Source organism: Triturus cristatus, chromosome 10 (genome assembly GCF_964204655.1).
Source record: "Triturus cristatus chromosome 10, aTriCri1.1, whole genome shotgun sequence".
NCBI lineage: Eukaryota > Metazoa > Chordata > Amphibia > Caudata > Salamandridae > Triturus > Triturus cristatus.
The window spans coordinates 847,387,082-847,403,890 of record NC_140593.1 but is presented as its reverse complement, the minus strand read 5'-3'; the positions used below and the strand labels follow the sequence as shown (position 1 = coordinate 847,403,890).

At 47.2% G+C, this 16,809-nt stretch overlaps 24 non-coding genes across 24 annotated transcripts; all 24 read right to left on the bottom strand.

Annotated features, from left to right (window-relative positions):
- Window positions 1-694: 694 nt before the first annotated feature.
- Window positions 695-806, bottom strand: TRNAL-CAA (transfer RNA leucine (anticodon CAA)). Its single transcript has 2 exons — window positions 769-806; window positions 695-740 (listed from the first exon to the last, which is right to left on the bottom strand). It is a non-coding gene; the product is annotated as a tRNA-Leu (tRNA).
- Window positions 807-1,540: 734 nt separating this feature from the next.
- TRNAP-AGG (transfer RNA proline (anticodon AGG)) lies at window positions 1,541-1,612 on the bottom strand. The gene has a single exon. It is a non-coding gene; the product is annotated as a tRNA-Pro (tRNA).
- Window positions 1,613-2,053: 441 nt separating this feature from the next.
- TRNAV-UAC (transfer RNA valine (anticodon UAC)) lies at window positions 2,054-2,126 on the bottom strand. The gene has a single exon. It is a non-coding gene; the product is annotated as a tRNA-Val (tRNA).
- A 385-nt stretch (window positions 2,127-2,511) lies between these two features.
- TRNAP-CGG (transfer RNA proline (anticodon CGG)) lies at window positions 2,512-2,583 on the bottom strand. Its single transcript has one exon. It is a non-coding gene; the product is annotated as a tRNA-Pro (tRNA).
- A 937-nt stretch (window positions 2,584-3,520) lies between these two features.
- TRNAL-CAA (transfer RNA leucine (anticodon CAA)) lies at window positions 3,521-3,632 on the bottom strand. The gene is made up of 2 exons: window positions 3,595-3,632; window positions 3,521-3,566 (listed from the first exon to the last, which is right to left on the bottom strand). It is a non-coding gene; the product is annotated as a tRNA-Leu (tRNA).
- Window positions 3,633-4,366: 734 nt separating this feature from the next.
- Window positions 4,367-4,438, bottom strand: TRNAP-AGG (transfer RNA proline (anticodon AGG)). Its single transcript has one exon. It is a non-coding gene; the product is annotated as a tRNA-Pro (tRNA).
- Window positions 4,439-4,879: 441 nt separating this feature from the next.
- Window positions 4,880-4,952, bottom strand: TRNAV-UAC (transfer RNA valine (anticodon UAC)). Its single transcript has one exon. It is a non-coding gene; the product is annotated as a tRNA-Val (tRNA).
- A 385-nt stretch (window positions 4,953-5,337) lies between these two features.
- On the bottom strand, window positions 5,338-5,409 carry TRNAP-CGG (transfer RNA proline (anticodon CGG)). The gene has a single exon. It is a non-coding gene; the product is annotated as a tRNA-Pro (tRNA).
- Window positions 5,410-6,346: 937 nt separating this feature from the next.
- Window positions 6,347-6,458, bottom strand: TRNAL-CAA (transfer RNA leucine (anticodon CAA)). Its single transcript has 2 exons — window positions 6,421-6,458; window positions 6,347-6,392 (listed from the first exon to the last, which is right to left on the bottom strand). It is a non-coding gene; the product is annotated as a tRNA-Leu (tRNA).
- Window positions 6,459-7,192: 734 nt separating this feature from the next.
- Window positions 7,193-7,264, bottom strand: TRNAP-AGG (transfer RNA proline (anticodon AGG)). Its single transcript has one exon. It is a non-coding gene; the product is annotated as a tRNA-Pro (tRNA).
- A 441-nt stretch (window positions 7,265-7,705) lies between these two features.
- TRNAV-UAC (transfer RNA valine (anticodon UAC)) lies at window positions 7,706-7,778 on the bottom strand. The gene has a single exon. It is a non-coding gene; the product is annotated as a tRNA-Val (tRNA).
- Window positions 7,779-8,163: 385 nt separating this feature from the next.
- On the bottom strand, window positions 8,164-8,235 carry TRNAP-CGG (transfer RNA proline (anticodon CGG)). Its single transcript has one exon. It is a non-coding gene; the product is annotated as a tRNA-Pro (tRNA).
- A 937-nt stretch (window positions 8,236-9,172) lies between these two features.
- Window positions 9,173-9,284, bottom strand: TRNAL-CAA (transfer RNA leucine (anticodon CAA)). The gene is made up of 2 exons: window positions 9,247-9,284; window positions 9,173-9,218 (listed from the first exon to the last, which is right to left on the bottom strand). It is a non-coding gene; the product is annotated as a tRNA-Leu (tRNA).
- Window positions 9,285-10,018: 734 nt separating this feature from the next.
- Window positions 10,019-10,090, bottom strand: TRNAP-AGG (transfer RNA proline (anticodon AGG)). The gene has a single exon. It is a non-coding gene; the product is annotated as a tRNA-Pro (tRNA).
- A 441-nt stretch (window positions 10,091-10,531) lies between these two features.
- TRNAV-UAC (transfer RNA valine (anticodon UAC)) lies at window positions 10,532-10,604 on the bottom strand. Its single transcript has one exon. It is a non-coding gene; the product is annotated as a tRNA-Val (tRNA).
- A 385-nt stretch (window positions 10,605-10,989) lies between these two features.
- On the bottom strand, window positions 10,990-11,061 carry TRNAP-CGG (transfer RNA proline (anticodon CGG)). The gene has a single exon. It is a non-coding gene; the product is annotated as a tRNA-Pro (tRNA).
- A 937-nt stretch (window positions 11,062-11,998) lies between these two features.
- On the bottom strand, window positions 11,999-12,110 carry TRNAL-CAA (transfer RNA leucine (anticodon CAA)). The gene is made up of 2 exons: window positions 12,073-12,110; window positions 11,999-12,044 (listed from the first exon to the last, which is right to left on the bottom strand). It is a non-coding gene; the product is annotated as a tRNA-Leu (tRNA).
- Window positions 12,111-12,844: 734 nt separating this feature from the next.
- On the bottom strand, window positions 12,845-12,916 carry TRNAP-AGG (transfer RNA proline (anticodon AGG)). The gene has a single exon. It is a non-coding gene; the product is annotated as a tRNA-Pro (tRNA).
- Window positions 12,917-13,357: 441 nt separating this feature from the next.
- TRNAV-UAC (transfer RNA valine (anticodon UAC)) lies at window positions 13,358-13,430 on the bottom strand. Its single transcript has one exon. It is a non-coding gene; the product is annotated as a tRNA-Val (tRNA).
- A 385-nt stretch (window positions 13,431-13,815) lies between these two features.
- On the bottom strand, window positions 13,816-13,887 carry TRNAP-CGG (transfer RNA proline (anticodon CGG)). Its single transcript has one exon. It is a non-coding gene; the product is annotated as a tRNA-Pro (tRNA).
- Window positions 13,888-14,824: 937 nt separating this feature from the next.
- Window positions 14,825-14,936, bottom strand: TRNAL-CAA (transfer RNA leucine (anticodon CAA)). Its single transcript has 2 exons — window positions 14,899-14,936; window positions 14,825-14,870 (listed from the first exon to the last, which is right to left on the bottom strand). It is a non-coding gene; the product is annotated as a tRNA-Leu (tRNA).
- Window positions 14,937-15,670: 734 nt separating this feature from the next.
- Window positions 15,671-15,742, bottom strand: TRNAP-AGG (transfer RNA proline (anticodon AGG)). Its single transcript has one exon. It is a non-coding gene; the product is annotated as a tRNA-Pro (tRNA).
- A 441-nt stretch (window positions 15,743-16,183) lies between these two features.
- TRNAV-UAC (transfer RNA valine (anticodon UAC)) lies at window positions 16,184-16,256 on the bottom strand. Its single transcript has one exon. It is a non-coding gene; the product is annotated as a tRNA-Val (tRNA).
- A 385-nt stretch (window positions 16,257-16,641) lies between these two features.
- TRNAP-CGG (transfer RNA proline (anticodon CGG)) lies at window positions 16,642-16,713 on the bottom strand. The gene has a single exon. It is a non-coding gene; the product is annotated as a tRNA-Pro (tRNA).
- Window positions 16,714-16,809: the final 96 nt, after the last annotated feature.

Below are 16,809 nucleotides of genomic sequence, written 5' to 3'. Positions count from 1 at the left end.
TTACCCCATAGACTTCCACCCCAGATGCAAGGGAGGGCCTGCCAATTCTTGCTCCTAAGACAGAGGCATTTGATTCTTGGATTCAAACACGCTCACTCAGCGCTCGATCAGGCTCGATCAGGCGAGATTTATATGAGTGGCTCGCAGGACTGAAACACTCACCTGGGAGCCCCAGGGTGGCTGAATTCCCAGTATGGCCATTGTTGGGCAAATCACCTCCTTTCCTCCTGCCTCAATCTAGAATTGGCTGCAAATCACAAGATAGAGTTCAATGTCCGTGTGTACTGCCTACTCCCAGCTACCTCTCTGTCTTCCTTATGTAAATTAAAATTCGCAAGGGGGGACCAATGACAATCTGCTCCTCCCACATAACCAGGAAGCCCTGTTGAACATGTCTGCCTGTGTTGTTGCAGGGACAGTGCCTTCTCCGCCCAAAAGGTGGCAGGAGAGCCTCACAACAAAGATGGGATCAACTGCTTAATGAGAAACCAGCACGGCAGTTTGTGTGATGGAGTGCAAATTTAACGGAAGGTGTGCCTGAGGTGTCCCTTCCAGGAATACATGGAATTGTGATTGAGGGACCAGCCTGATCGTTGGTGGATTTCTCGTCATATGTTACAGGTCCGTGCAAAGATTGTGGTGTGTGGGGAATGCACTGCAAAAAACAGGACGATTTAAGGGTGTAAAAGAAACCTGTCAGAAGTGGGATTTGAACCCACGCCTCCATGAGGAGACCAGAAGTCTCAGTTGCACTGAAGATCAAGCTCTCTTGAGTCTGGCGCCTTAGACCACTCGGCCATCCTGACAGCCCTGGGTGTGCACAGATCTGACTCTTCTGACTGCACCTGCCAATGTTTGCACTTACAACGTTCACAGCAATGTCACAAGTGTAAAGACCCCACAATACAACATGGCATGACAAAAAAAAAGCTAGGCACAAGAGCGACCACTGATGGATGCGGATTAATTTGTTTCGTCTTGCAAAAGTAAAGGAAGTTTCCCACGGCTCGCTGGGTTCAAGGACCGCCTCTTCTTAAGCTTGCATTGAGATAATAAGGTTTTAGAGGGTGCACATAAAAGCAGCTCATGCACAGTCTCGAACCGGGGACCTTTCGCGTGTTAGGCGAACGTGATGACCACTACACTACAGAAACTCACTTGCTGTGTTTTACTGTTAGAGCAAGGTTCCTCTCAAGGATTCTCTCTACTTCTATTCTGCTGTATCAGCAGCCACTCAGAAAGCGAGGAGCAAGTGTGAAAACTGCAGAGATATCAGCCAACATGCTTGCAATTAGACGTATTAAAAATTGACTTATGCAGGCATCGACAGACAAATATCTGATGCCTAAATGCCAGCAAGTACACCTTGGGAAAGCATCACCTGGGACACACACAGACTAAGCATGAAGGCAGAAAAAGCATGGTGATCCATGTTTCTTCTGAGGTTCAAAATATTTTGTGCAACAATGCGGCGAGTGTAATGAGAAATAGTCAGGCATTGTGAGTTTTGAGTAGGATTCGTATGTTTACCTCTGAAAAAGGGCTCGTCCGGGATTTGAACCCGGGACCTCTCGCACCCTAAGCGAGAATCATACCCCTAGACCAACGAGCCGAGGCACACAAGAGTCGCCTTTCGCACCGGCTCCGGGGGTTATTGGCAGCGAGTTAGTGAATGCTTCACCCAAAGCAAGCAACTGCACATGCTGCTCTCTTCTGCAATATGGTTGCTGTCTTTTCCATGGCCGTCATCGAACAAGAAATGAAAATGCCTCTATCCTTCAGACATTTTGTTTGTTCTAGGTGTATGCTCTCGGTGAGGTCAATAAAACCATTTCTGCTCTCATGCCTTGCTTTCATGAAGTAGGCCCAACCTTCAGTACACAAGGACGTGCAAACGAATAGCGCAAACTATCGTCACTTCTCTTTTTGAGCTGTCACTGATGCCCCTGGAGCACAGTACATCACGCTGGTGAGGGATAGACAGCTTCCATTATCTCAGCTTTCCTATAAGTTGAGAGAGTAAATGCAAACTGTGTGAAAAACAGAAAGCTGCTGTTTCTGCCCGGTCTCGAACCAGGGACCTTTCGCGTGTAAAGCGAACGTGATAACCACTACACTACAGAAACAGACACGCTTGCACGAATCTTCTTGGCATGTAGTGGGCTGGAATGCACAGACCAAGGGCCAATGTCCATGAAGCTCAAAGTTGGACCCTCCTTACCCGATCTCTTTCTTTGGAAGAAAGGAACGAGGACCACTTTTATTCCAAAAGGCGATTTTAAAACCATACCTGAAATCACACTAGAAAAACACTTTGCATTTAATTTTCCTACACTGATGGTCCACCCCAGAAAAGGAGTTGCAAAGAAGTCCGGCACTGAAATTCTATACGCCAAAAGTGGGAAATAGCGTAGAGGGAAAGGAACTTTCTCACCATACACGGCGTCTTATAGCATTGAAAAGAAGAAATGGCCCTATATAATAAGCAGCCTAAAAATAATTCCACAGCATGGGCTCGTCCGGGATTTGAACCCGGGACCTCTCGCACCCGAAGCGAGAATCATACCCCTAGACCAACGAGCCTGATTCCCCAGTTGGCATTTTAAGCAATTTCTGATGCGTCTTTCAGAAACAAAGCAGGGCTATTTGGCTGCTCTCTCTCTATGTGAACCACACAAAGTCATGTTTTCTCTCAAGGTGTTGTTTTTTTCACTCTTGCAAGGAAGGGATCAGTCGATATCCTAGCTGCCAGAGAGCAGAAAAAAGGCGCTGATGAGAACTGCAGGCACTTTCTGGCACTTGTACTCCTCTGCAAGTCCTGGACACTTACCCCATAGACTTCCACCCCAGATGCAAGGGAGGGCCTGCCAATTCTTGCTCCTAAGACAGAGGCATTTGATTCTTGGATTCAAACACGCTCACTCAGCGCTCGATCAGGCTCGATCAGGCGAGATTTATATGAGTGGCTCGCAGGACTGAAACACTCACCTGGGAGCCCCAGGGTGGCTGAATTCCCAGTATGGCCATTGTTGGGCAAATCACCTCCTTTCCTCCTGCCTCAATCTAGAATTGGCTGCAAATCACAAGATAGAGTTCAATGTCCGTGTGTACTGCCTACTCCCAGCTACCTCTCTGTCTTCCTTATGTAAATTAAAATTCGCAAGGGGGGACCAATGACAATCTGCTCCTCCCACATAACCAGGAAGCCCTGTTGAACATGTCTGCCTGTGTTGTTGCAGGGACAGTGCCTTCTCCGCCCAAAAGGTGGCAGGAGAGCCTCACAACAAAGATGGGATCAACTGCTTAATGAGAAACCAGCACGGCAGTTTGTGTGATGGAGTGCAAATTTAACGGAAGGTGTGCCTGAGGTGTCCCTTCCAGGAATACATGGAATTGTGATTGAGGGACCAGCCTGATCGTTGGTGGATTTCTCGTCATATGTTACAGGTCCGTGCAAAGATTGTGGTGTGTGGGGAATGCACTGCAAAAAACAGGACGATTTAAGGGTGTAAAAGAAACCTGTCAGAAGTGGGATTTGAACCCACGCCTCCATGAGGAGACCAGAAGTCTCAGTTGCACTGAAGATCAAGCTCTCTTGAGTCTGGCGCCTTAGACCACTCGGCCATCCTGACAGCCCTGGGTGTGCACAGATCTGACTCTTCTGACTGCACCTGCCAATGTTTGCACTTACAACGTTCACAGCAATGTCACAAGTGTAAAGACCCCACAATACAACATGGCATGACAAAAAAAAAGCTAGGCACAAGAGCGACCACTGATGGATGCGGATTAATTTGTTTCGTCTTGCAAAAGTAAAGGAAGTTTCCCACGGCTCGCTGGGTTCAAGGACCGCCTCTTCTTAAGCTTGCATTGAGATAATAAGGTTTTAGAGGGTGCACATAAAAGCAGCTCATGCACAGTCTCGAACCGGGGACCTTTCGCGTGTTAGGCGAACGTGATGACCACTACACTACAGAAACTCACTTGCTGTGTTTTACTGTTAGAGCAAGGTTCCTCTCAAGGATTCTCTCTACTTCTATTCTGCTGTATCAGCAGCCACTCAGAAAGCGAGGAGCAAGTGTGAAAACTGCAGAGATATCAGCCAACATGCTTGCAATTAGACGTATTAAAAATTGACTTATGCAGGCATCGACAGACAAATATCTGATGCCTAAATGCCAGCAAGTACACCTTGGGAAAGCATCACCTGGGACACACACAGACTAAGCATGAAGGCAGAAAAAGCATGGTGATCCATGTTTCTTCTGAGGTTCAAAATATTTTGTGCAACAATGCGGCGAGTGTAATGAGAAATAGTCAGGCATTGTGAGTTTTGAGTAGGATTCGTATGTTTACCTCTGAAAAAGGGCTCGTCCGGGATTTGAACCCGGGACCTCTCGCACCCTAAGCGAGAATCATACCCCTAGACCAACGAGCCGAGGCACACAAGAGTCGCCTTTCGCACCGGCTCCGGGGGTTATTGGCAGCGAGTTAGTGAATGCTTCACCCAAAGCAAGCAACTGCACATGCTGCTCTCTTCTGCAATATGGTTGCTGTCTTTTCCATGGCCGTCATCGAACAAGAAATGAAAATGCCTCTATCCTTCAGACATTTTGTTTGTTCTAGGTGTATGCTCTCGGTGAGGTCAATAAAACCATTTCTGCTCTCATGCCTTGCTTTCATGAAGTAGGCCCAACCTTCAGTACACAAGGACGTGCAAACGAATAGCGCAAACTATCGTCACTTCTCTTTTTGAGCTGTCACTGATGCCCCTGGAGCACAGTACATCACGCTGGTGAGGGATAGACAGCTTCCATTATCTCAGCTTTCCTATAAGTTGAGAGAGTAAATGCAAACTGTGTGAAAAACAGAAAGCTGCTGTTTCTGCCCGGTCTCGAACCAGGGACCTTTCGCGTGTAAAGCGAACGTGATAACCACTACACTACAGAAACAGACACGCTTGCACGAATCTTCTTGGCATGTAGTGGGCTGGAATGCACAGACCAAGGGCCAATGTCCATGAAGCTCAAAGTTGGACCCTCCTTACCCGATCTCTTTCTTTGGAAGAAAGGAACGAGGACCACTTTTATTCCAAAAGGCGATTTTAAAACCATACCTGAAATCACACTAGAAAAACACTTTGCGTTTAATTTTCCTACACTGATGGTCCACCCCAGAAAAGCAGTTGCAAAGAAGTCCGGCACTGAAATTCTATACGCCAAAAGTGGGAAATAGCGTAGAGGGAAAGGAACTTTCTCACCATACACGGCGTCTTATAGCATTGAAAAGAAGAAATGGCCCTATATAATAAGCAGCCTAGAAATAATTCCACAGCATGGGCTCGTCCGGGATTTGAACCCGGGACCTCTCGCACCCGAAGCAAGAATCATACCCCTAGACCAACGAGCCTGATTCCCCAGTCGGCATTTTAAGCAATTTCTGATGCGTCTTTCAGAAACAAAGCAGGGCTATTTGGCTGCTCTCTCTCTATGTGAACCACACAAAGTCATGTTTTCTCTCAAGGTGTTGTTTTTTTCACTCTTGCAAGGAAGGGATCAGTCGATATCCTAGCTGCCAGAGAGCAGAAAAAAGGCGCTGATGAGAACTGCAGGCACTTTCTGGCACTTGTACTCCTCTGCAAGTCCTGGACACTTACCCCATAGACTTCCACCCCAGATGCAAGGGAGGGCCTGCCAATTCTTGCTCCTAAGACAGAGGCATTTGATTCTTGGATTCAAACACGCTCACTCAGCGCTCGATCAGGCTCGATCAGGCGAGATTTATATGAGTGGCTCGCAGGACTGAAACACTCACCTGGGAGCCCCAGGGTGGCTGAATTCCCAGTATGGCCATTGTTGGGCAAATCACCTCCTTTCCTCCTGCCTCAATCTAGAATTGGCTGCAAATCACAAGATAGAGTTCAATGTCCGTGTGTACTGCCTACTCCCAGCTACCTCTCTGTCTTCCTTATGTAAATTAAAATTCGCAAGGGGGGACCAATGACAATCTGCTCCTCCCACATAACCAGGAAGCCCTGTTGAACATGTCTGCCTGTGTTGTTGCAGGGACAGTGCCTTCTCCGCCCAAAAGGTGGCAGGAGAGCCTCACAACAAAGATGGGATCAACTGCTTAATGAGAAACCAGCACGGCAGTTTGTGTGATGGAGTGCAAATTTAACGGAAGGTGTGCCTGAGGTGTCCCTTCCAGGAATACATGGAATTGTGATTGAGGGACCAGCCTGATCGTTGGTGGATTTCTCGTCATATGTTACAGGTCCGTGCAAAGATTGTGGTGTGTGGGGAATGCACTGCAAAAAACAGGACGATTTAAGGGTGTAAAAGAAACCTGTCAGAAGTGGGATTTGAACCCACGCCTCCATGAGGAGACCAGAAGTCTCAGTTGCACTGAAGATCAAGCTCTCTTGAGTCTGGCGCCTTAGACCACTCGGCCATCCTGACAGCCCTGGGTGTGCACAGATCTGACTCTTCTGACTGCACCTGCCAATGTTTGCACTTACAACGTTCACAGCAATGTCACAAGTGTAAAGACCCCACAATACAACATGGCATGACAAAAAAAAAGCTAGGCACAAGAGCGACCACTGATGGATGCGGATTAATTTGTTTCGTCTTGCAAAAGTAAAGGAAGTTTCCCACGGCTCGCTGGGTTCAAGGACCGCCTCTTCTTAAGCTTGCATTGAGATAATAAGGTTTTAGAGGGTGCACATAAAAGCAGCTCATGCACAGTCTCGAACCGGGGACCTTTCGCGTGTTAGGCGAACGTGATGACCACTACACTACAGAAACTCACTTGCTGTGTTTTACTGTTAGAGCAAGGTTCCTCTCAAGGATTCTCTCTACTTCTATTCTGCTGTATCAGCAGCCACTCAGAAAGCGAGGAGCAAGTGTGAAAACTGCAGAGATATCAGCCAACATGCTTGCAATTAGACGTATTAAAAATTGACTTATGCAGGCATCGACAGACAAATATCTGATGCCTAAATGCCAGCAAGTACACCTTGGGAAAGCATCACCTGGGACACACACAGACTAAGCATGAAGGCAGAAAAAGCATGGTGATCCATGTTTCTTCTGAGGTTCAAAATATTTTGTGCAACAATGCGGCGAGTGTAATGAGAAATAGTCAGGCATTGTGAGTTTTGAGTAGGATTCGTATGTTTACCTCTGAAAAAGGGCTCGTCCGGGATTTGAACCCGGGACCTCTCGCACCCTAAGCGAGAATCATACCCCTAGACCAACGAGCCGAGGCACACAAGAGTCGCCTTTCGCACCGGCTCCGGGGGTTATTGGCAGCGAGTTAGTGAATGCTTCACCCAAAGCAAGCAACTGCACATGCTGCTCTCTTCTGCAATATGGTTGCTGTCTTTTCCATGGCCGTCATCGAACAAGAAATGAAAATGCCTCTATCCTTCAGACATTTTGTTTGTTCTAGGTGTATGCTCTCGGTGAGGTCAATAAAACCATTTCTGCTCTCATGCCTTGCTTTCATGAAGTAGGCCCAACCTTCAGTACACAAGGACGTGCAAACGAATAGCGCAAACTATCGTCACTTCTCTTTTTGAGCTGTCACTGATGCCCCTGGAGCACAGTACATCACGCTGGTGAGGGATAGACAGCTTCCATTATCTCAGCTTTCCTATAAGTTGAGAGAGTAAATGCAAACTGTGTGAAAAACAGAAAGCTGCTGTTTCTGCCCGGTCTCGAACCAGGGACCTTTCGCGTGTAAAGCGAACGTGATAACCACTACACTACAGAAACAGACACGCTTGCACGAATCTTCTTGGCATGTAGTGGGCTGGAATGCACAGACCAAGGGCCAATGTCCATGAAGCTCAAAGTTGGACCCTCCTTACCCGATCTCTTTCTTTGGAAGAAAGGAACGAGGACCACTTTTATTCCAAAAGGCGATTTTAAAACCATACCTGAAATCACACTAGAAAAACACTTTGCATTTAATTTTCCTACACTGATGGTCCACCCCAGAAAAGCAGTTGCAAAGAAGTCCGGCACTGAAATTCTATACGCCAAAAGTGGGAAATAGCGTAGAGGGAAAGGAACTTTCTCACCATACACGGCGTCTTATAGCATTGAAAAGAAGAAATGGCCCTATATAATAAGCAGCCTAAAAATAATTCCACAGCATGGGCTCGTCCGGGATTTGAACCCGGGACCTCTCGCACCCGAAGCAAGAATCATACCCCTAGACCAACGAGCCTGATTCCCCAGTCGGCATTTTAAGCAATTTCTGATGCGTCTTTCAGAAACAAAGCAGGGCTATTTGGCTGCTCTCTCTCTATGTGAACCACACAAAGTCATGTTTTCTCTCAAGGTGTTGTTTTTTTCACTCTTGCAAGGAAGGGATCAGTCGATATCCTAGCTGCCAGAGAGCAGAAAAAAGGCGCTGATGAGAACTGCAGGCACTTTCTGGCACTTGTACTCCTCTGCAAGTCCTGGACACTTACCCCATAGACTTCCACCCCAGATGCAAGGGAGGGCCTGCCAATTCTTGCTCCTAAGACAGAGGCATTTGATTCTTGGATTCAAACACGCTCACTCAGCGCTCGATCAGGCTCGATCAGGCGAGATTTATATGAGTGGCTCGCAGGACTGAAACACTCACCTGGGAGCCCCAGGGTGGCTGAATTCCCAGTATGGCCATTGTTGGGCAAATCACCTCCTTTCCTCCTGCCTCAATCTAGAATTGGCTGCAAATCACAAGATAGAGTTCAATGTCCGTGTGTACTGCCTACTCCCAGCTACCTCTCTGTCTTCCTTATGTAAATTAAAATTCGCAAGGGGGGACCAATGACAATCTGCTCCTCCCACATAACCAGGAAGCCCTGTTGAACATGTCTGCCTGTGTTGTTGCAGGGACAGTGCCTTCTCCGCCCAAAAGGTGGCAGGAGAGCCTCACAACAAAGATGGGATCAACTGCTTAATGAGAAACCAGCACGGCAGTTTGTGTGATGGAGTGCAAATTTAACGGAAGGTGTGCCTGAGGTGTCCCTTCCAGGAATACATGGAATTGTGATTGAGGGACCAGCCTGATCGTTGGTGGATTTCTCGTCATATGTTACAGGTCCGTGCAAAGATTGTGGTGTGTGGGGAATGCACTGCAAAAAACAGGACGATTTAAGGGTGTAAAAGAAACCTGTCAGAAGTGGGATTTGAACCCACGCCTCCATGAGGAGACCAGAAGTCTCAGTTGCACTGAAGATCAAGCTCTCTTGAGTCTGGCGCCTTAGACCACTCGGCCATCCTGACAGCCCTGGGTGTGCACAGATCTGACTCTTCTGACTGCACCTGCCAATGTTTGCACTTACAACGTTCACAGCAATGTCACAAGTGTAAAGACCCCACAATACAACATGGCATGACAAAAAAAAAGCTAGGCACAAGAGCGACCACTGATGGATGCGGATTAATTTGTTTCGTCTTGCAAAAGTAAAGGAAGTTTCCCACGGCTCGCTGGGTTCAAGGACCGCCTCTTCTTAAGCTTGCATTGAGATAATAAGGTTTTAGAGGGTGCACATAAAAGCAGCTCATGCACAGTCTCGAACCGGGGACCTTTCGCGTGTTAGGCGAACGTGATGACCACTACACTACAGAAACTCACTTGCTGTGTTTTACTGTTAGAGCAAGGTTCCTCTCAAGGATTCTCTCTACTTCTATTCTGCTGTATCAGCAGCCACTCAGAAAGCGAGGAGCAAGTGTGAAAACTGCAGAGATATCAGCCAACATGCTTGCAATTAGACGTATTAAAAATTGACTTATGCAGGCATCGACAGACAAATATCTGATGCCTAAATGCCAGCAAGTACACCTTGGGAAAGCATCACCTGGGACACACACAGACTAAGCATGAAGGCAGAAAAAGCATGGTGATCCATGTTTCTTCTGAGGTTCAAAATATTTTGTGCAACAATGCGGCGAGTGTAATGAGAAATAGTCAGGCATTGTGAGTTTTGAGTAGGATTCGTATGTTTACCTCTGAAAAAGGGCTCGTCCGGGATTTGAACCCGGGACCTCTCGCACCCTAAGCGAGAATCATACCCCTAGACCAACGAGCCGAGGCACACAAGAGTCGCCTTTCGCACCGGCTCCGGGGGTTATTGGCAGCGAGTTAGTGAATGCTTCACCCAAAGCAAGCAACTGCACATGCTGCTCTCTTCTGCAATATGGTTGCTGTCTTTTCCATGGCCGTCATCGAACAAGAAATGAAAATGCCTCTATCCTTCAGACATTTTGTTTGTTCTAGGTGTATGCTCTCGGTGAGGTCAATAAAACCATTTCTGCTCTCATGCCTTGCTTTCATGAAGTAGGCCCAACCTTCAGTACACAAGGACGTGCAAACGAATAGCGCAAACTATCGTCACTTCTCTTTTTGAGCTGTCACTGATGCCCCTGGAGCACAGTACATCACGCTGGTGAGGGATAGACAGCTTCCATTATCTCAGCTTTCCTATAAGTTGAGAGAGTAAATGCAAACTGTGTGAAAAACAGAAAGCTGCTGTTTCTGCCCGGTCTCGAACCAGGGACCTTTCGCGTGTAAAGCGAACGTGATAACCACTACACTACAGAAACAGACACGCTTGCACGAATCTTCTTGGCATGTAGTGGGCTGGAATGCACAGACCAAGGGCCAATGTCCATGAAGCTCAAAGTTGGACCCTCCTTACCCGATCTCTTTCTTTGGAAGAAAGGAACGAGGACCACTTTTATTCCAAAAGGCGATTTTAAAACCATACCTGAAATCACACTAGAAAAACACTTTGCATTTAATTTTCCTACACTGATGGTCCACCCCAGAAAAGCAGTTGCAAAGAAGTCCGGCACTGAAATTCTATACGCCAAAAGTGGGAAATAGCGTAGAGGGAAAGGAACTTTCTCACCATACACGGCGTCTTATAGCATTGAAAAGAAGAAATGGCCCTATATAATAAGCAGCCTAAAAATAATTCCACAGCATGGGCTCGTCCGGGATTTGAACCCGGGACCTCTCGCACCCGAAGCAAGAATCATACCCCTAGACCAACGAGCCTGATTCCCCAGTCGGCATTTTAAGCAATTTCTGATGCGTCTTTCAGAAACAAAGCAGGGCTATTTGGCTGCTCTCTCTCTATGTGAACCACACAAAGTCATGTTTTCTCTCAAGGTGTTGTTTTTTTCACTCTTGCAAGGAAGGGATCAGTCGATATCCTAGCTGCCAGAGAGCAGAAAAAAGGCGCTGATGAGAACTGCAGGCACTTTCTGGCACTTGTACTCCTCTGCAAGTCCTGGACACTTACCCCATAGACTTCCACCCCAGATGCAAGGGAGGGCCTGCCAATTCTTGCTCCTAAGACAGAGGCATTTGATTCTTGGATTCAAACACGCTCACTCAGCGCTCGATCAGGCTCGATCAGGCGAGATTTATATGAGTGGCTCGCAGGACTGAAACACTCACCTGGGAGCCCCAGGGTGGCTGAATTCCCAGTATGGCCATTGTTGGGCAAATCACCTCCTTTCCTCCTGCCTCAATCTAGAATTGGCTGCAAATCACAAGATAGAGTTCAATGTCCGTGTGTACTGCCTACTCCCAGCTACCTCTCTGTCTTCCTTATGTAAATTAAAATTCGCAAGGGGGGACCAATGACAATCTGCTCCTCCCACATAACCAGGAAGCCCTGTTGAACATGTCTGCCTGTGTTGTTGCAGGGACAGTGCCTTCTCCGCCCAAAAGGTGGCAGGAGAGCCTCACAACAAAGATGGGATCAACTGCTTAATGAGAAACCAGCACGGCAGTTTGTGTGATGGAGTGCAAATTTAACGGAAGGTGTGCCTGAGGTGTCCCTTCCAGGAATACATGGAATTGTGATTGAGGGACCAGCCTGATCGTTGGTGGATTTCTCGTCATATGTTACAGGTCCGTGCAAAGATTGTGGTGTGTGGGGAATGCACTGCAAAAAACAGGACGATTTAAGGGTGTAAAAGAAACCTGTCAGAAGTGGGATTTGAACCCACGCCTCCATGAGGAGACCAGAAGTCTCAGTTGCACTGAAGATCAAGCTCTCTTGAGTCTGGCGCCTTAGACCACTCGGCCATCCTGACAGCCCTGGGTGTGCACAGATCTGACTCTTCTGACTGCACCTGCCAATGTTTGCACTTACAACGTTCACAGCAATGTCACAAGTGTAAAGACCCCACAATACAACATGGCATGACAAAAAAAAAGCTAGGCACAAGAGCGACCACTGATGGATGCGGATTAATTTGTTTCGTCTTGCAAAAGTAAAGGAAGTTTCCCACGGCTCGCTGGGTTCAAGGACCGCCTCTTCTTAAGCTTGCATTGAGATAATAAGGTTTTAGAGGGTGCACATAAAAGCAGCTCATGCACAGTCTCGAACCGGGGACCTTTCGCGTGTTAGGCGAACGTGATGACCACTACACTACAGAAACTCACTTGCTGTGTTTTACTGTTAGAGCAAGGTTCCTCTCAAGGATTCTCTCTACTTCTATTCTGCTGTATCAGCAGCCACTCAGAAAGCGAGGAGCAAGTGTGAAAACTGCAGAGATATCAGCCAACATGCTTGCAATTAGACGTATTAAAAATTGACTTATGCAGGCATCGACAGACAAATATCTGATGCCTAAATGCCAGCAAGTACACCTTGGGAAAGCATCACCTGGGACACACACAGACTAAGCATGAAGGCAGAAAAAGCATGGTGATCCATGTTTCTTCTGAGGTTCAAAATATTTTGTGCAACAATGCGGCGAGTGTAATGAGAAATAGTCAGGCATTGTGAGTTTTGAGTAGGATTCGTATGTTTACCTCTGAAAAAGGGCTCGTCCGGGATTTGAACCCGGGACCTCTCGCACCCTAAGCGAGAATCATACCCCTAGACCAACGAGCCGAGGCACACAAGAGTCGCCTTTCGCACCGGCTCCGGGGGTTATTGGCAGCGAGTTAGTGAATGCTTCACCCAAAGCAAGCAACTGCACATGCTGCTCTCTTCTGCAATATGGTTGCTGTCTTTTCCATGGCCGTCATCGAACAAGAAATGAAAATGCCTCTATCCTTCAGACATTTTGTTTGTTCTAGGTGTATGCTCTCGGTGAGGTCAATAAAACCATTTCTGCTCTCATGCCTTGCTTTCATGAAGTAGGCCCAACCTTCAGTACACAAGGACGTGCAAACGAATAGCGCAAACTATCGTCACTTCTCTTTTTGAGCTGTCACTGATGCCCCTGGAGCACAGTACATCACGCTGGTGAGGGATAGACAGCTTCCATTATCTCAGCTTTCCTATAAGTTGAGAGAGTAAATGCAAACTGTGTGAAAAACAGAAAGCTGCTGTTTCTGCCCGGTCTCGAACCAGGGACCTTTCGCGTGTAAAGCGAACGTGATAACCACTACACTACAGAAACAGACACGCTTGCACGAATCTTCTTGGCATGTAGTGGGCTGGAATGCACAGACCAAGGGCCAATGTCCATGAAGCTCAAAGTTGGACCCTCCTTACCCGATCTCTTTCTTTGGAAGAAAGGAACGAGGACCACTTTTATTCCAAAAGGCGATTTTAAAACCATACCTGAAATCACACTAGAAAAACACTTTGCATTTAATTTTCCTACACTGATGGTCCACCCCAGAAAAGCAGTTGCAAAGAAGTCCGGCACTGAAATTCTATACGCCAAAAGTGGGAAATAGCGTAGAGGGAAAGGAACTTTCTCACCATACACGGCGTCTTATAGCATTGAAAAGAAGAAATGGCCCTATATAATAAGCAGCCTAAAAATAATTCCACAGCATGGGCTCGTCCGGGATTTGAACCCGGGACCTCTCGCACCCGAAGCAAGAATCATACCCCTAGACCAACGAGCCTGATTCCCCAGTCGGCATTTTAAGCAATTTCTGATGCGTCTTTCAGAAACAAAGCAGGGCTATTTGGCTGCTCTCTCTCTATGTGAACCACACAAAGTCATGTTTTCTCTCAAGGTGTTGTTTTTTTCACTCTTGCAAGGAAGGGATCAGTCGATATCCTAGCTGCCAGAGAGCAGAAAAAAGGCGCTGATGAGAACTGCAGGCACTTTCTGGCACTTGTACTCCTCTGCAAGTCCTGGACACTTACCCCATAGACTTCCACCCCAGATGCAAGGGAGGGCCTGCCAATTCTTGCTCCTAAGACAGAGGCATTTGATTCTTGGATTCAAACACGCTCACTCAGCGCTCGATCAGGCTCGATCAGGCGAGATTTATATGAGTGGCTCGCAGGACTGAAACACTCACCTGGGAGCCCCAGGGTGGCTGAATTCCCAGTATGGCCATTGTTGGGCAAATCACCTCCTTTCCTCCTGCCTCAATCTAGAATTGGCTGCAAATCACAAGATAGAGTTCAATGTCCGTGTGTACTGCCTACTCCCAGCTACCTCTCTGTCTTCCTTATGTAAATTAAAATTCGCAAGGGGGGACCAATGACAATCTGCTCCTCCCACATAACCAGGAAGCCCTGTTGAACATGTCTGCCTGTGTTGTTGCAGGGACAGTGCCTTCTCCGCCCAAAAGGTGGCAGGAGAGCCTCACAACAAAGATGGGATCAACTGCTTAATGAGAAACCAGCACGGCAGTTTGTGTGATGGAGTGCAAATTTAACGGAAGGTGTGCCTGAGGTGTCCCTTCCAGGAATACATGGAATTGTGATTGAGGGACCAGCCTGATCGTTGGTGGATTTCTCGTCATATGTTACAGGTCCGTGCAAAGATTGTGGTGTGTGGGGAATGCACTGCAAAAAACAGGACGATTTAAGGGTGTAAAAGAAACCTGTCAGAAGTGGGATTTGAACCCACGCCTCCATGAGGAGACCAGAAGTCTCAGTTGCACTGAAGATCAAGCTCTCTTGAGTCTGGCGCCTTAGACCACTCGGCCATCCTGACAGCCCTGGGTGTGCACAGATCTGACTCTTCTGACTGCACCTGCCAATGTTTGCACTTACAACGTTCACAGCAATGTCACAAGTGTAAAGACCCCACAATACAACATGGCATGACAAAAAAAAAGCTAGGCACAAGAGCGACCACTGATGGATGCGGATTAATTTGTTTCGTCTTGCAAAAGTAAAGGAAGTTTCCCACGGCTCGCTGGGTTCAAGGACCGCCTCTTCTTAAGCTTGCATTGAGATAATAAGGTTTTAGAGGGTGCACATAAAAGCAGCTCATGCACAGTCTCGAACCGGGGACCTTTCGCGTGTTAGGCGAACGTGATGACCACTACACTACAGAAACTCACTTGCTGTGTTTTACTGTTAGAGCAAGGTTCCTCTCAAGGATTCTCTCTACTTCTATTCTGCTGTATCAGCAGCCACTCAGAAAGCGAGGAGCAAGTGTGAAAACTGCAGAGATATCAGCCAACATGCTTGCAATTAGACGTATTAAAAATTGACTTATGCAGGCATCGACAGACAAATATCTGATGCCTAAATGCCAGCAAGTACACCTTGGGAAAGCATCACCTGGGACACACACAGACTAAGCATGAAGGCAGAAAAAGCATGGTGATCCATGTTTCTTCTGAGGTTCAAAATATTTTGTGCAACAATGCGGCGAGTGTAATGAGAAATAGTCAGGCATTGTGAGTTTTGAGTAGGATTCGTATGTTTACCTCTGAAAAAGGGCTCGTCCGGGATTTGAACCCGGGACCTCTCGCACCCTAAGCGAGAATCATACCCCTAGACCAACGAGCCGAGGCACACAAGAGTCGCCTTTCGCACCGGCTCCGGGGGTTATTGGCAGCGAGTTAGTGAATGCTTCACCCAAAGCAAGCAACTGCACATGCTGCTCTCTTCTGCAATATGGTTGCTGTCTTTTCCATGGCCGTCATCGAACAAGAAATGAAAATGCCTCTATCCTTCAGACATTTTGTTTGTTCTAGGTGTATGCTCTCGGTGAGGTCAATAAAACCATTTCTGCTCTCATGCCTTGCTTTCATGAAGTAGGCCCAACCTTCAGTACACAAGGACGTGCAAACGAATAGCGCAAACTATCGTCACTTCTCTTTTTGAGCTGTCACTGATGCCCCTGGAGCACAGTACATCACGCTGGTGAGGGATAGACAGCTTCCATTATCTCAGCTTTCCTATAAGTTGAGAGAGTAAATGCAAACTGTGTGAAAAACAGAAAGCTGCTGTTTCTGCCCGGTCTCGAACCAGGGACCTTTCGCGTGTAAAGCGAACGTGATAACCACTACACTACAGAAACAGACACGCTTGCACGAATCTTCTTGGCATGTAGTGGGCTGGAATGCACAGACCAAGGGCCAATGTCCATGAAGCTCAAAGTTGGACCCTCCTTACCCGATCTCTTTCTTTGGAAGAAAGGAACGAGGACCACTTTTATTCCAAAAGGCGATTTTAAAACCATACCTGAAATCACACTAGAAAAACACTTTGCATTTAATTTTCCTACACTGATGGTCCACCCCAGAAAAGCAGTTGCAAAGAAGTCCGGCACTGAAATTCTATACGCCAAAAGTGGGAAATAGCGTAGAGGGAAAGGAACTTTCTCACCATACACGGCGTCTTATAGCATTGAAAAGAAGAAATGGCCCTATATAATAAGCAGCCTAAAAATAATTCCACAGCATGGGCTCGTCCGGGATTTGAACCCGGGACCTCTCGCACCCGAAGCAAGAATCATACCCCTAGACCAACGAGCCTGATTCCCCAGTCGGCATTTTAAGCAATTTCTGATGCGTCTTTCAGAAACAAAGCAGGGCTATTTGGCTGCTCTCTCTCTATGTGAACCACACAAA